Below are 16273 nucleotides of genomic sequence, written 5' to 3'. Positions count from 1 at the left end.
AAATTCATAGCTAAGTTAGTTTACTTAGCAAAAGCGACATTGCGTTTTTACCAACGATATCTTAGGAAAAAGAAGTGGCAGAACATAATTTAGAAGACATAGGATACCATAAATCTGAAAGGTGGTTGAGGTTTTGAACAAAGACGTTTATGGAAAAGAGACAGTAAAGCACCAACAAAGAAACAAAAAGAGAACTAAACATGAAATATTTGGATATATGCTACATTCATCAGTAATGTTTGAAGCTGACTAATGTAATTTTTTTTAAATTGTTTTGTGTAGAGGGGACGGATTGCCCCTTTGTAATGCTTGTGGTAATGTAACTTCAGATTTTGTTGATTATTTTCCCCTTTTTTGAACGATAGTAAAGCAAAAGTAGTAGGCTATGCAGACAGTGTTTTTGAGTGGGGAAGTGTGTGTGAAGGAGCAACTGCACAGGACTAAAAGAGAATGTGGTGAGCATCTGTGCCAGCAAAGTTGGGTGGTGCAGTCCAATGGGAGAGTGAAAGGTGGGCGTTTGGAGAGAAACACTAGAGGCGCATTTGAGATATGTAACGTCACCCTGCTCCTTTGGTTGGAACCCGATAAAAGTCTTACTTGACAGACCCAGTGATTATCCATCATTAAAACACTGGTGACGAGTTGCAGAGGAGTGGACCGGGAAGGCAGGTTTTGCATGTTGATAATTCATGCAGTTAGGAGGACTCAAGCACTAAACATTTGGTGCAAGAGGACCCGTGCTTGGTGTGCCTTAGTGGCATACACTTGGACCGTTTGGTGATCTCCTCAGAAGCCGAGTAAAGCACGAAGGGCCGGAAGCAGAGTAAATAATACAAAGCTAATATGGGGGAAGTAATCACCCATCTGCAACGAAAAGGAACTAAAAGATGAGTGACGAGCTGTGCCTACCAAAACAGACATGCGGTCGCCATATTTAATACTAAAGATAAAGCGTGGAATGCCGCGCAATCAAGAAATAAAGCGCCATTTGACTCTGCAACAAAAAGCAAACTAAAAAATATGTAATTTGACAAAAATAAAGAAAACAAGCAATGGGCGCGCGGCTGTGAAAGTGACATGGCCGCGCAGCGCGAAAGTGAAAGGAAAATGAAGCTGACGAGGAGGGAGTGGGAGAAGGGAGGGGGTAGGGGAGGGGATTCACGCGCGGGCTCTAAGGTTTAATGAGCTATTACAGATAGCCAGATGGCAGGTGTGCATTCGCGAGCGCTTGTGCGCGTAACAGCAAGCTGGTAGCCGGCAAAAGCCTCTGGGTAGCACTTTTAAAACCCAGCTACTAAATGTCTCCCCAGAGCATCGCATGCGCTGGCTCAGGCGAGACCTAAAAACCAATGTGCAGATTCCTAGAATGAGAGAAGAGCCCATACCACAGAATGGGGAAGCGGGAGGGTGGTAAGCAATGTGCGGTTAGACGGAATACCCACCAGAAACAGTGCTACCAAAGCTAAGCAACTTGTTCTGATGGACAATTCAACCCGCAGATTCCTCACCTTGTGAACAGATTCTAAAGTAATACCTTTCAAGGTGGTGGGCCTGTTGAATGGGTCAAACTAAAAAGTTCTATAGGACCAAATGAGCAAAAAGCCAATCTTGATGGACCCCACTGTCAAGTCAGCAGTATGTTTTAAACGTGTGCACTGATGCCCACACTTTCCTGACTGACATATACGTAGGCTGTGGGGTTTTAGGTTTAAACCTATAATAACTGATAAAACCCCACTGAAAGAAAAATAGCCCTCACCGGTGACAACACATAAACACTGAAAAAACACCTGGACAACCCACAAACTAAATGCCATTCAAAGAAAGGAAAAAGAGAGTGAAAGTCATTTTTTTCTTCCTGAAGGGGTCCATACAATGTAACTTTGTTATACAAGTAGCCGTAAGAAAGACTGCCTAACATTATTCTGCTCGAGTTTTGTTCTTTAGGGATGCCACTAAAATATTGTTTCTTCTTCCTTTTACTTTTTCAGTTTTGTGGCCTTTGGTCTAAAGATGCAGGGTTTAGTTTCATGTTTTAGGTCTAGTTTAATTATTTTATAAACTATAGATAATCAGGAAATATCAAACTCATATTTGATTTTTTGGCTGCATTTGATTTTTTCACCGATAAGTAAAATGGCTGGTTTCATAAAAATCTTTCCTAATATGTGTCATCACATTTACCCACAGAGAATGGGTAAAAACCCTTAATATATCAGACCATAGTTTCTAGTGGGTCAGTATTGATAGTAGGTGAATTGCCAACACCTCAGGCTTTAAACATTCAATGCAAGGTATAGTGACAAGTATATATATCGCCAAGCATCTGGGATAGTGGTGAAAACATGACACCAGACTTTTTGAAAACATGGAACGCAGTGTCACTTGTAATGCTCTGCAAAAAAGGTTCTTTCCAAGTTCAACAAAGATTGGAGTGATATTGTTTGTATTTGCAGTGATTCAGCTACGTATATAAAAAAGTTTTTATGTGGCAACAAAGAAAGAGTGATTCCAACTGTGTCCCTTAGCTGATGGTTCTCAGCCCAATGGGCTAAGAATGCTGAGAGGGCCTTTTCACAGAAGTTTACATGGGAAGGAAAGAGCGAGCGCACATGACCCAAAGACTCACTGAAAAAGTATTGTATGGTGTACTACAATAAGATTAATTTGCAAAAATCTATTTGACCTCCTATACACTATAAGTACACTGTCTATATACCATGTTCTTTCAGTGCAGAAAGCACGCAATAATACAAGCAAAACGTTCCATAAACACCGGAAAAACACTTTTTCTGTTGTTTTTAGTGGCGCGAAAATGTGTAACCACTGATAACAATTGTTTTTTAAGATATTGAAAACACTGAAAAAACCCCACCAGAATTTACCAAAAATTTAAACTGAAAACAGGAAAGCCTACATATACGATAGGCGCTCTGTGTGCTAGTGCAATGGTAGCAGCCTTGGCCCTTTGTGGAGTGGGTGCTTAGGCCTTCTCAAGGCTGCTTCTTAGATATACGTAGTCTTGCCATTCTTAGGCCCAGACAACCCCACAAAGAGCTGAATGTCCACCAAATCTGCGCTGTGGGGATCCAAATGATGGAGTCTCTCTTACTATTTTCAGGGATGAGGCGGAGCAGAGAAGGTCATAAGTGTGATGCTGTGACCAACATGAAAAAGTGTCACCACCTTTGGCAGTAACACAGCTCAAGTCCTTAACACCAGTGTGTCAGGGAAAAAGGTGGTATAGGAAGTATATATTGAAAAGAAGCTGCAGTTCACTCACCCACAACACAGATGTTGTCACAAGCAAGAAGAGAGTGAGTAGACACATTGGACAACAGTGTACTGGTTCAAAAGGGGTACACATTAAAAACGTGAGGTCCTGATTAAAGCCCCACTGTAGCATCACAAATGGCTAAGGTGGAACCATGTTGTAAACCTTTACAAAAACACATCAAAACCATTGATTTGAATAAACACGGTTGGTTCGACAAATGTAAAGATCAAAAGGGCTCACAGGTAAACTTTTACTAAGCTCAGAGCAAGTCCTTGCCAGGCTAAAAACAAGGCAAACAATAACACATCCAACATGTTTGCCTGCAACGGGTTCAAATGATGGACACTGCAACAAGTCACAGACTTGTCCCAACATCCAGCGTACACAAACTGCGTTGAAGACTACATGGCTGCCAAGATGACATCAGCTGGCTCTGGAAAAAAGGCAAAGTGGATTAACCATCGCCACTCAATCTCTATGAATGGAGGTGCAGGTTGCGCAGGCTCAGGACCATTCTGTTGCGAGAAGTCCTCCCGAAGTGGGACCCTGATCAGCAGACAGATAATCAAGCCTAGAAATTCTGGCTACCACACTCTCCAGTAAACATCCTTTACGACTAATGCGTTACAACGCATGCCACTACCCCGTATTTCTTACTCCGCAAAATCTTTTACAACACAGGGCTTTACACCGCAAACCATTACAATGCATTCCCCAAAGTAACGCCCCGGTGGAGTTAGAATAGTACATTTGCGTTGTAATGGGGAATGCGTTGTAATGGATTGCATTGTAAAGCCCTGCGTTGTAATCGATTTTGCGGAGAAAAAAATGAGGGGTAATAGCACGTGTTGTAAACGTGTGCAGGGTAAAGTGTCATATTCACACTCTCCTGGCTCTATAGGCAGCCACTAGAATGACTTTGTCCTTGTGACCCACCGTGTACTGCAGGTAGGGTATGTGGGCCAGCAGAACCAGGATGTGAAAATAAGCTTCCTGCAGGTCCAACGCCACCATCCAGTCTTTGATCCAGTGCTGAAAGAACCTGAACCAGGGTGATCATTTTGAATATATCCCTGTGCAGAAAGGCATTGAGAGGGTAAAGATAGGGAGATGGCCTCCATCCCTCTTTGGTACAATGAAGTCCTCACTTCCAAGGCCATGAACTCTATGCCTCATTTTGCCAAAAGATCCTGCACTTCCTGGCATAAAATGGAAAGTGATTTGAAACAGGTGCAATGGGTTGAAAAAGAAATAGCAGGGCATTGTTCCTCTAGACAAAGGTCCATTTGTAAGATGGGATTTGTTGCCACCCCCACAAGAAGTATCTAATCCTACCTCCTACTGGTAGCTGTGTGCTGGTAAGGGTGCACTAAAAGGCTTGGAGGTTGTGCCCGTTGGTGGGGGTTCGGAGGTGGGGGATTGGGATTAATGCTGCCCCTGGTAGCCAGGTAACTCTCTGTTAGCCAAGGGGGTGATCTCAAAAGGGATAGGAAGCCAGTTGTGCAGGTTGGGGAGCCTGACAATGTAGATACACCATGCCCATGGCATATCCCTGAAAATGACAAAATTGGTAGGGACATTGCCTGACTGGAACTGAAAGGCCCAAGGAGCTTGCTGGAGCCCTACTAAATGTTCTCAGGGGACACATTCGCCTTCATACCAAACAGGCAGGAGTTGTTGAAAGGCATGTCAATCAAACATGCCTGAACATTTCCCAAGAAACCAATGGACCGCATCCAGGTGTGGCGTCAAAGCACCACAATGGTTCTGATAGCCCTACTTAGGCAATCCATGGTATTCAGGCCTGAGGGGATGACAAATTTGATCCAATACCGACCATCCTGAACAGTTTGCGCTAGAGAAGCCTGAGAGTCTTTGGGGACAGTGGGAGACTACCCACCTCAAGGAATAATTACCGCCCTTGTCAGAGAGAACACTCAAAGACACTAAGTCACTAAATTGACCTGAGCTCAACCACCTGGTAGCTATGGCCCAGAGCAGACAGGCTTAACTTAGGGCAATGTGTAAAGTATTTATGCAGTACCAAAACAAAAATAAATGCAAAATAATAAAAATGTCAAACCGAATGAGAAACAGAGTAAAATGTATTAAACAAAATGACAAAAATCCAAACAGGGGAACCGGAGATATGGATTAAAACATTTCTAAGTAGAAATAGCACCGGAAAGTATAAAGCACCAGTGATAGTCAATGGCCATGGTAGACCAGGACCCTAGGTGCAATTTGAGGCTGACCGTAAAGGGATGGATATATCGATCCGGTTCTTCCTGGTCAAAGTTTTTACCTTCTGACTGAGTCCTTTAAGTCCCAATACTCAACTGGCGTACACTTCTAAAGCACCCCAGGACATAAGGGTAGCTACTTAGAAACTCACAGGATGTCAGGCAGAGGTCAACAGCAGTGTCCAGTCCAGGTGCTACTGGTCAGCTGGGTACTTCCATAAAAAAGCCTCTTGTAGCTGATTGTATCCCTGGAACATGAACAGAAGGTAAGCCTTATGACCCTTGGAGTCCACTTCGCTGTACCAGTACAAGAGGGAACAGGGCCAAGCAGGGAGCAGGGCCAAGCAGGTCTTTTGATCTACCATAGGCCCAGGAATTCTTCTGAAGTGGGTGTGTGCAACTGCCACATTTATTCCTGGTACTATATCGTGAGTGGGAGCGATTCCTGGGCAGTGGGCACCCAATAACCAATGGGGTAAAAACTCCAAGGGCCAATACTACCCACTAGGGGGAGAGCATTGTACTGAAGGTGCCCAAAGGCACACCAGAGGGAGCTGCGTGCATGTGAAAGATGCACAGCAGTAGGGGACATGGTACTGAAGGTGCCCGAAGGCGCAACAGAGGGAGCTGGAAACATGCCCAAGATGCACAACAAGGCCTCATGAAAGGCCTCTACCTGCTGAGAACTTGCTGATGGACCCAGGAACTTGGGGTGCATCAGGACCAGAGATGTAATTGGTTCCTCAGTAGAAAGGGAGCGAGACTGAGATATGGTGGCCTTCCTCTCTGGAGATCAAGATTGGCAGGAATGGGCAGAGTCCCAATTGGACTTCATGGACTCACCCAAAGACTTAAAACATGAGCATGATCTGCTTCAGAGACTACTTCAGGAGCAAGAGTAGGAGCAGGTCCTCAAGTTCAACCTGGAGTGGGACTGTCACAGAGCATTCCTGTTTTTTGCCACACAGAGGTTTGCCTGTATGTGGCCTTCATGTTCATATGGGCCTCAGGGTCGTGTGAGGAACCTAAGCATCAGATGCACACCTCATGGGGTCTGTCACAGATATATCTTTGCAACAGTCCATACAAAGCTGAATCCCGGCGTTTTAGTGGGTGACTTCCCTTGCACACTGGAAAATTTCTTGGAAGAAAACAATTGCTTCACAGAGAAAGAGAAGTAGAGCTCTAGATGCGCATCTGAAGGCATGGAAAGAGAGGAATATCAGCGCATATGGCTGGTGCTTATATACGTCTCCGTTCATGACTTCTAGAGTGGAAAGGCGTCAAGGCGGATTCGCTCAGCACCACTTACCGGAAAACAGGAGCACTGCTCGAGTTTTCCGAATCCACAATGGCGCCTGGTGGAAATTAATAGAGTGAAGATTCTGCAGTTGCACGTATCCATCGGAAAGTTTGCCCGTGTATAATATGTCATGTGTCCCAACCTCCTAACTTAATTGAGGGGATTAAAAAGAATACATTTCTAATATCAGCCAAATCAGGTTAGACGGTTGTAATCAGCTTCCTAGAAGTTGCCTTGTCCTTAGATGAACTTAAATAAAGGTTAAAGAAGATAAGTTCCTGGAGTGCAAATGCTTCTGCCTTTAGAAGCATTAATAGCAGAGCAATACACATAATTAGAGAGGTGGTGTTGGTCAAGCCATGTCTCCTGGAACATAATTACTGTAAACTTGTTTATTATTGAAACATTAGGAGACTGAAGTTATATACATTTAAAGCCAACAATATTTCAGGAGACACATAATACAAGGAGCCTTTCCCCTTATTAGGAATAATTAACAAACCCCTTTAAAACAACCTGACTAATGATCTACTATTTAAAAATCCACTCCTTTAATTTAGAACTGCAAGTTGAGGACATATGCACGTGAATGGATAGAAGGGAGTACTTTTCATTGATGTCTGCAATCATTTAGGGTGGCTGGCAGCAAGGGTGCACTTTAGACATTTACAAGAAGAGGGAAGGTGTCCTGTTGAAATACAAAGCAGCCTCACAGTTCGACCCCAAAGGCTGCTTGCTACAAGTGTACATAGTTCTGTGAGGCATATGTTGGACTTCTGAAATATAACAAATATAGTTACATTAGCGCAGGTCACAAAGGTCTTAGCTGACAACAAGGTTTATCCATATTGGAGAAAAATAAAGGATGCAAATGGGTAAAATACCAAACATAGATAAAAGAAAAACATGCCATAGCACATACAATAACTTGTCCACATATTAACATCATGTTTTACATATGTTTAACTGCAAAGAGAAACCTTTCAATGTTGTTTTCCTGCTTACTGGTCCACATATAGTGCTGTGGAAAGGACATTGCTGCTAGCCGTTCAGGCTTAACCCCTTATACATCATATAAATCAGATATGAAGGGGTGGGAGCACACTGCTTCACCTCACAGCACAGTTCGCCCCTTAGCATTTTGGTAAATGCAATTCATGTTACATGCTTTCTTGAATATTTCCTGGAGTATTCCACCAAAGTTGGTGCAGGTTAGTGCTGTAAATCTCTGGACACGTTTTTCTGAATATCATGCGTCATCAGTAGAGATAAAAACTAATTTAATCTGGGGTTGCTGAGCAGGCTGCCACAAACCTTACAGGTCTCAGTACCTCGCACAGGTGCATCTCCACATGCTCTTCAGCTCAATGGCTCAACGAAGCCTTTTCAAACAGGAAGGAGTGGGAGCACACTGCTTCACCTCCCAGCACAGTTCGCCCCTTAGCATTATGGTAAATGCAGTTCATGTTACATTCTAACTTGAATATTTCCTGGAGTATTCCACCAAGTTGGTGCAGGTTAGTGCTGTAAATCTCTAGACACGTGTTTCTGGATATCATCCATCATCAGTAGAGATAAAAAGAAATTGAATCTGGGGTTGCTGAGCAGGCTGCCACAATCCTTTCAGGTCTCAGTACCTCGCACAGGTGCATCTCCACATGCTCTTCAGCTCAATGGCTCAAGGAAGCCTTTTCAAACAGGAAGGAGTGGGAGCACACTGCTTCACCTCCCAGCACAGTTCGCCCCTTAGCATTATGGTAAATGCAGTTCATGTTACATTCTAACTTGAATATTTCCTGGAGTATTCCACCAAGTTGGTGCAGGTTAGTGCTGTAAATCTCTAGACACGTGTTTCTGGATATCATCCATCATCAGTAGAGATAAAAACAAATTGAATCTGGGGTTGCTGAGCAGGCTGCCACAATCCTTTCAGGTCTCAGTACCTCTCAAAGGCGCATCTCCACAAGCTCGTCAGCTCAATGGCTCAAGTAAGCCTTTTCAAACAGGAAGGGGTGGGAGCACACTGCTTCACCTCCCAGCACAGTTCGCCCCTTAGCCTTATGGTAAATGCAGTTCATGTTAGTGTTAATATGCACTGCATTTATTATGATGCATCGGGGCAAACCGAGTGCTGGAGTGTGAGGCAGTGTGCGCCCACCCCCTCCTATTTGAAAAGGCTCCCTTGAGCTGACAAGCTCTGGTTGATGCACCTGCGCCCAGCTGAGAAGACTCTGGGAAGCATCTCCAGCACCCCCAAAAAAGTGTTGCTCTCTACTGAAGAAGGACACTTATCCTGAAACACATGTTTAGAGATACACAGCACCGGCAGCACCAACAAGGGTGATAGACTAAAGCCTGACACCGAAGAAAGTGTTATCATGCACTGCATTTATTATGATGCATCGGGGCAAACTGAGTGCTGGAGTGTGAGGCAGTGTGCGCCCACCCCTCCTATATAAATCAGATATATTTATCAAACTATGCAAGCTACAGACTGCTATCAAGAACACCAAATCTGCCATGGCTACATAAGCAAAACTAAATTTGATAATTTAATATTAAGATAATTAGGAATGTGAATGCTTTATTTCTCCCTCAACAATTTCCAGGAAACCTTACACATTCAGTTCATACAATACATTAATTTCCTCAGCTGTAAGTGTTAAAGGAAGCCCATGGAATTCCCTCTCTCTTGCGTACTGTACAATCAACTTCATTTCACTCTTCACTCCTCTATGGAGAGTTAGCACAGGATGACAGAATTACAATACACAGGTGTGAAAAACAGGCTGGCAGATTGAGGATATGTAGTTAGCAATTACTAGTCCTATGTGGTGGAAGATATTCAGAAATGGTGGCTAGGGAACATGACCTGAGGAAAAATATACTCAGTAAAGGATACTTTTTTAGATTGCATTGACCCTGGGTTTAAATAGTGTAGGTAAGTGCCCTTTTTGTATGATCATCCCCACCCTTTTTTCTCCAGTGATGATGGTTATGACTCTGGAAGAGCACAGCAGCCTGCTAATCAGGCCCCAATGCCCGTGCTCTCTCCCTACATATGATGTATGTGAACTGGTAACCCCAACTGACAAGGACTTTAATCCCCTTTTAAGTTCCTGGTAAGGAAAGAGGATGTGGCCTAACGGCTAGTGCAGTCGACCTCGAAGCTGGGGAACCGGGTTCGAGTCTTGGCAGGGACGCTCAACATCATGTGATTCTGGGCAAATCACGTAATCTCCCCCGTGCCTAACAAAAATGAATGTGTTTGCCTGTAACTTAACTAGTGCTCATGTAAAACGCTCCGATACCTTTGGGTTGAGTTCGCACTATATAAAACTGAAAAAAAGCAGGGGAGTTAAAGAGGTTACCAGGCCCGAAGCCCCGATTGTGCCACCCTGAGTGGCCCAAGTACACAGATGATAGCATGCCTGCTATTGCAGACTGCATGAGCAGTGTAAACTGCTCAAACTCGATTTTGCCCTCACCATGAGTGCAAGATCAGAGCACTATTTTTAACATGTCAGTCACTCGTAAGGTAGGCCTCCTGAGCCCAGGAGACATGGTGCATCATATTAAAGGTGTGAACATATAAGTGCAAGCTTATATGTCCCTTTAATAGTTCCCTTCCCATAGGAGCTTCCACTAGGATCTACTATAAGTGATTAGGGGGCCATAGGACAATGTGGGCTGGCACCTGGGCACACCCTGGTTGCAAGCTTGATTATAGATCCACTGTGTCATGTTTAGTATCAAACAACTAGTCCAATCAAACCTGACCTTTTCCCAAGGTCGGATTTGATGCGGCATGCACCCAGGTGGCTACATTAGAGGTTTCCCACTTGGTTGTCCCAGCCTCTCCTGTGCCTTGGCTGACAGCCTGCAGCTGCTGTGGCCAAGACAACAGGAATCTGACCCCTTGCCAGGAGGTGTGAACAATCTCAGGAATCAGATACAAAGGCCTGACTGACAGGATGGCTAGTGAAGTGGCACACCAAGGTGGTGAGCTTCAAAGAATTCACCATCTTTGATATGCAAGTAGGCTTACTCCAAGAGCAGGGAAAGCCAACCGCCTTACCCAAGCACATTTGCAACCAAGGCAGGCGGGAAAATTAGATAGTCAGTAGGTATACACCCCCAGAAGGCTAGCCACACCCCTCGGGTGGGATACCTGGTCTGTACAGCCAAGGAAGATGTCTGCCCATTTTGAAAAAGTGGCAGAATAGAGGCTTCTGGGTCGAAAAGCTGCCACACTGTACAGGAAGCGGTCACCTCAGGATAGACTAGCTGCTGGGCTAGTAGCCCATTGGCTACTAACACCCACATCCCAAAATCTAGGATTCAAGGGGCTCCCTTAGCACCAGAACCTCTGATCTGATAGACTTGTAACCAAGGACAAAGGCAAGACCCAAGTCTGTAACTTCAGGTTCTGCACAAATCAAATGTGCGATAACCGGCACCTGTGGCAATCACCCTGCAACACCAGAACTGCAACTCTTCCAGGACCAGAGACTGGCTCTAAAGGATTGATGAACCCCTCTGAGATTCAAAGGCAACTCCAGAACTCTCTTGGACTAGAGGGACCAGTCCCCTGCAGCCCACATGTAAAGCACAGTCCTGGATACAGAGAATCAGTGGCCACCGGGCCAGCCCAGAAGTAAATGGTCTAGTGCATTGTGGGAAACATAGTCCTGACCTGCAGCAAGTTACAATCAGCTACAATTTTGTCCAGGGCGTCAAAGTAACCAAAGACTAAGCTTGCCGCTGCCAAGGAGTGCAGAAATCTCCGCTCCGCGTAGCGCAGCAGAGCTTTTTCCCTGCTCACACTCGCCAATGGTAAGTTGGCAAGCAAGAGCTGCTGCTGATGAAATTAAAATGTTTTGCTATTTTGTTTGTGCTTTGTTCTCGTGTTAAGTAGCATTCGCAGGACCATTTTATGTTCAGCCGCCATTTTGAATCATGTCATCAGTTGTGGAAATGTTCATTTCTTCAAGGTTAGGCCTTGCTCTGCTAATGAATACACTGTTCTTATTAACGCATTCCTTTCCCATTGATAGAGGCCTACTCTCACTAGCCTAGCGATAGACACAAGCAGAATGACCTGGCAATAAGATAATGCGTGCCTGGTCTCAGAGTCAAGACTCGTCTTACTGTACTTCTTTGTTTTAGCTGCACCTGCTAGTAGATTTCCATTAGGGGCGGGACATTCTTGGTTCAGAAAACGTACATAATGTATCTCTATGTTTGCTGAAGTCAGTGCCTCTAAAGCAATCCTAGGAGGCTGGTCAGACTGGACTCTGCTCGAGTATACTTGAATAAAATATACTTGGTTTGCACTCTCTATTGTCTGACCGACTCTTCATTTGTATGGAAGGCTGAGAGGTGGTCGCGAGTGACCCGGATGGCCCTAATTGGGTCACTTCCTTCACCACTCAGGTAGAATTTCTACCCGATTGGCAGAAAGATCAATGCGAACAGAAGTTCGCTCCACACCCTGCCGCTTGTGGAACTCCGCTGAGTTTTTTTGTCACTTCGTGGAGTTACACATAGCGAAACTCCGCGAACTCCACCCAGGCCGACTCTGCACCTGGGCCCTATGAACCAGGTAAAATTCAACTGGCTGTTGTAGGCTAGTCCTGGGACCTGCATCCCCTTACCACCCCGAAGAAAGTGTTATCATGCACTGCATTTATTATGATGCATCGGGGCAAACTGAGTGCTGGAGTGTGAGGCAGTGTGCGCCCACCCCTCCTATATAAATCAGATATATTTATCAAACTATGCAAGCTACAGACTGCTATCAAGAACACCAAATCTGCCATGGCTACATAAGCAAAACGAAATTTGATAATTTAATATTAAGATAATTAGGAATGTGAATGCTTTATTTCTCCCTCAACAATTTCCAGGAAACCTTACACATTCAGTTCATACAATACATTAATTTCCTCAGCTGTAAGTGTTAAAGGAAGCCCATGGAATTCCCTCTCTCTTGCGTACTGTACAATCAACTTCATTTCACTCTTCACTCCTCTATGGAGAGTTAGCACAGGATGACAGAATTACAATACACAGGTGTGAAAAACAGGCTGGCAGATTGAGGATATGTAGTTAGCAATTACTAGTCCTATGTGGTGGAAGATATTCAGAAATGGTGGCTAAGGAACATGACCTGAGGAAAAATATACTCAGTAAAGGATACTTTTTTAGATTGCATTGACCCTGGGTTTAAATAGTGTAGGTAAGTGCCCTTTTTGTATGATCATCCCCACCCTTTTTTCTCCAGTGATGATGGTTATGACTCTGGAAGAGCACAGCAGCCTGCTAATCAGGCCCCAATGCCCGTGCTCTCTCCCTACATATGATGTATGTGAACTGGTAACCCCAACTGACAAGGACTTTAATCCCCTTTTAAGTTCCTGGTAAGGAAAGAGGATGTGGCCTAACGGCTAGTGCAGTCGACCTCGAAGCTGGGGAACCGGGTTCGAGTCTTGGCAGGGACGCTCAACATCATGTGATTCTGGGCAAATCACGTAATCTCCCCCGTGCCTAACAAAAATGAATGTGTTTGCCTGTAACTTAACTAGTGCTCATGTAAAACGCTCCGATACCTTTGGGTTGAGTTTGCACTATATAAAACTGGAAAAAAGCAGGGGAGTTAAAGAGGTTACCAGGCCCGAAGCCCCGATTGTGCCACCCTGAGTGGCCCAAGTACACAGATGATAGCATGCCTGCTATTGCAGACTGCATGAGCAGTGTAAACTGCTCAAACTTGATTTTGCCCTCACCATGAGTGCAAGATCAGAGCACTATTTTTAACATGTCAGTCACTCCTAAGGTAGGCCTCCTGAGCCCAGGAGACATGGTGCATCATATTAAAGGTGTGAACATATAAGTGCAAGCTTATATATCCCTTTAATAGTTCCCTTCCCATAGGAGCTTCCACTAGGATCTACTATAAGTGATTAGGGGGCCATAGGACAATGTGGGCTGGCACCTGGGCACACCCTGGTTGCAAGCTTCATTATAGATCCACTGTGTCATGTTTAGTATCAAACAACTAGTCTAATCAAACCTGACCTTTTCCCAAGGTCGGATTTGATGCGGCATGCACCCAGGTGGCTACATTAGAGGTTTCCCGCCTGGTTGTCCCAGCCTCTCCTGTGCCTTGGCTGACAGCCTGCAGCTGCTGTGGCCAAGACAACAGGAATCTGACCCCTTGCCAGGAGGTGTGAACAATCTCAGGAATCAGATACAAAGGCCTGACTGACAGGATGGCTAGTGAAGTGGCACACCAAGGTGGTGAGCTTCAAAGAATTCACCATCTTTGATATGCAAGTAGGCTTACTCCAAGAGCAGGGAAAGCCAACCGCCTTACCCAAGCACATTTGCAACCAAGGCAGGCGGGAAAATTAGATAGTCAGTAGGTATACACTCCCAGAAGGCTAGCCACACCCCTCGGGTGGGATACCTGGTCTGTACAGCCAAGGAAGATGTCTGCCCATTTTGAAAAAGTGGCAGAATAGAGGCTTCTGGGTCGAAAAGCTGCCACACTGTACAGGAAGCGGTCACCTCAGGATAGACTAGCTGCTGGGCTAGTAGCCCATTGGCTACTAACACCCACATCCCAAAATCTAGGATTCAAGGGGCTCCCTTAGCACCAGAACCTCTGATCTGATAGACTTGTAACCAAGGACAAAGGCAAGACCCAAGTCTGTAACTTCAGGTTCTGCACAAATCAAATGTGCGATAACCGGCACCTGTGGCAATCACCCTGCAACACCAGAACTGCAACTCTTCCAGGACCAGAGACTGGCTCTAAAGGATTGATGAACCCCTCTGAGATTCAAAGGCAACTCCAGAACTCTCTTGGACTAGAGGGACCAGTCCCCTGCAGCCCACATGTAAAGCACAGTCCTGGATACAGAGAATCAGTGGCCACCGGGCCAGCCCAGAAGTAAATGGTCTAGTGCATTGTGGGAAACATAGTCCTGACCTGCAGCAAGTTACAAGCAGCTACAATTTTGTCCAGGGCGTCAAAGTAACCAAAGACTAAGCTTGCCGCTGCCAAGGAGTGCAGAAATCTCCGCTCCGCGTAGCGCAGCAGAGCTTTTTCCCTGCTCACACTCGCCAATGGTAAGTTGGCAAGCAAGAGCTGCTGCTGATGAAATTAAAATGTTTTGCTATTTTGTTTGTGCTTTGTTCTCGTGTTAAGTAGCATTCGCAGGACCATTTTATGTTCAGCCGCCATTTTGAATCATGTCATCAGTTGTGGAAATGTTCATTTCTTCAAGGTTAGGCCTTGCTCTGCTAATGAATACACTGTTCTTATTAACGCATTCCTTTCCCATTGATAGAGGCCTACTCTCACTAGCCTAGCGATAGACACAAGCAGAATGACCTGGCAATAAGATAATGCGTGCCCGGTCTCAGAGTCAAGACTCGTCTTACTGTACTTCTTTGTTTTAGCTGCACCTGCTAGTAGATTTCCATTAGGGGCGGGACATTCTTGGTTCAGAAAACGTACATAATGTATCTCTATGTTTGCTGAAGTCAGTGCCTCTAAAGCAATCCTAGGAGGCTGGTCAGACTGGACTCTGCTCGAGTATACTTGAATAAAATATTCTTGGTTTGCACTCTCTATTGTCTGACCGACTCTTCATTTGTATGGAAGGCTGAGAGGTGGTCGCGAGTGACCCGGATGGCCCTAATTGGGTCACTTCCTTCACCACTCAGGTAGAATTTCTACCGATTGGCAGAAAGATTAATGCGAACAGAAGTTCGCTCCACACCCTGCCGCTGTGGAACTCCGCTGAGTTTTTTTGTCACTTCGTGGAGTTACACATAGCGAAACTCCGCGAACTCCACCCAGGCCGACTCTGCACCCGGGCCCTATGAACCAGGTAAAATTCAACTGGCTGTTGTAGGCTAGTCCTGGGACCTGCATCCCCTTACCACCCAGTAGTTTCCACTAAGCACGACCTGCTAGTTACAGATTGTCACTAGTGCTTTGCCCCATTGACCACAACATCAAAGTTTTTCAATAGTGAAATGCTTTATCTTTTTAAGTTGGTGTCAGATTTTTTTTGAGTCGTGTTTATTATTTATTGTCCATGTTGGTACTCTGAAATGCTTAACACATGTTTCTCTAGTAAAGCCTGACTGCTCTGTGCCACACTACTTGGACTGACCTAGGGATTTATTAATGTGAATCCAAAGGACCTATTTGGGGGATTGTGAGAGTATTGCATAGTGAAGCCTAACCGGTCTCACTGCATAACAATCGACTTTCCTACAAATAGCAACTTAAAGATTGTCTGAATTGTGTTGCAATGGCAAATTGACTCTTAGAACACTCACACCCATGTGTTGGCATTGTTGAAAGGCTGTGTAGTTTTGGGAAGTGGTAAATTAAATGGGATTGTTTCTCACTGGAAAAAAAGATACTAC

Source organism: Lissotriton helveticus, chromosome 3_1, assembly GCF_964261635.1.
Source record: "Lissotriton helveticus chromosome 3_1, aLisHel1.1, whole genome shotgun sequence".
In the NCBI taxonomy this organism is placed as follows: Eukaryota; Metazoa; Chordata; class Amphibia; order Caudata; family Salamandridae; genus Lissotriton; species Lissotriton helveticus.
This window is presented reverse-complemented; position numbering follows the sequence as displayed.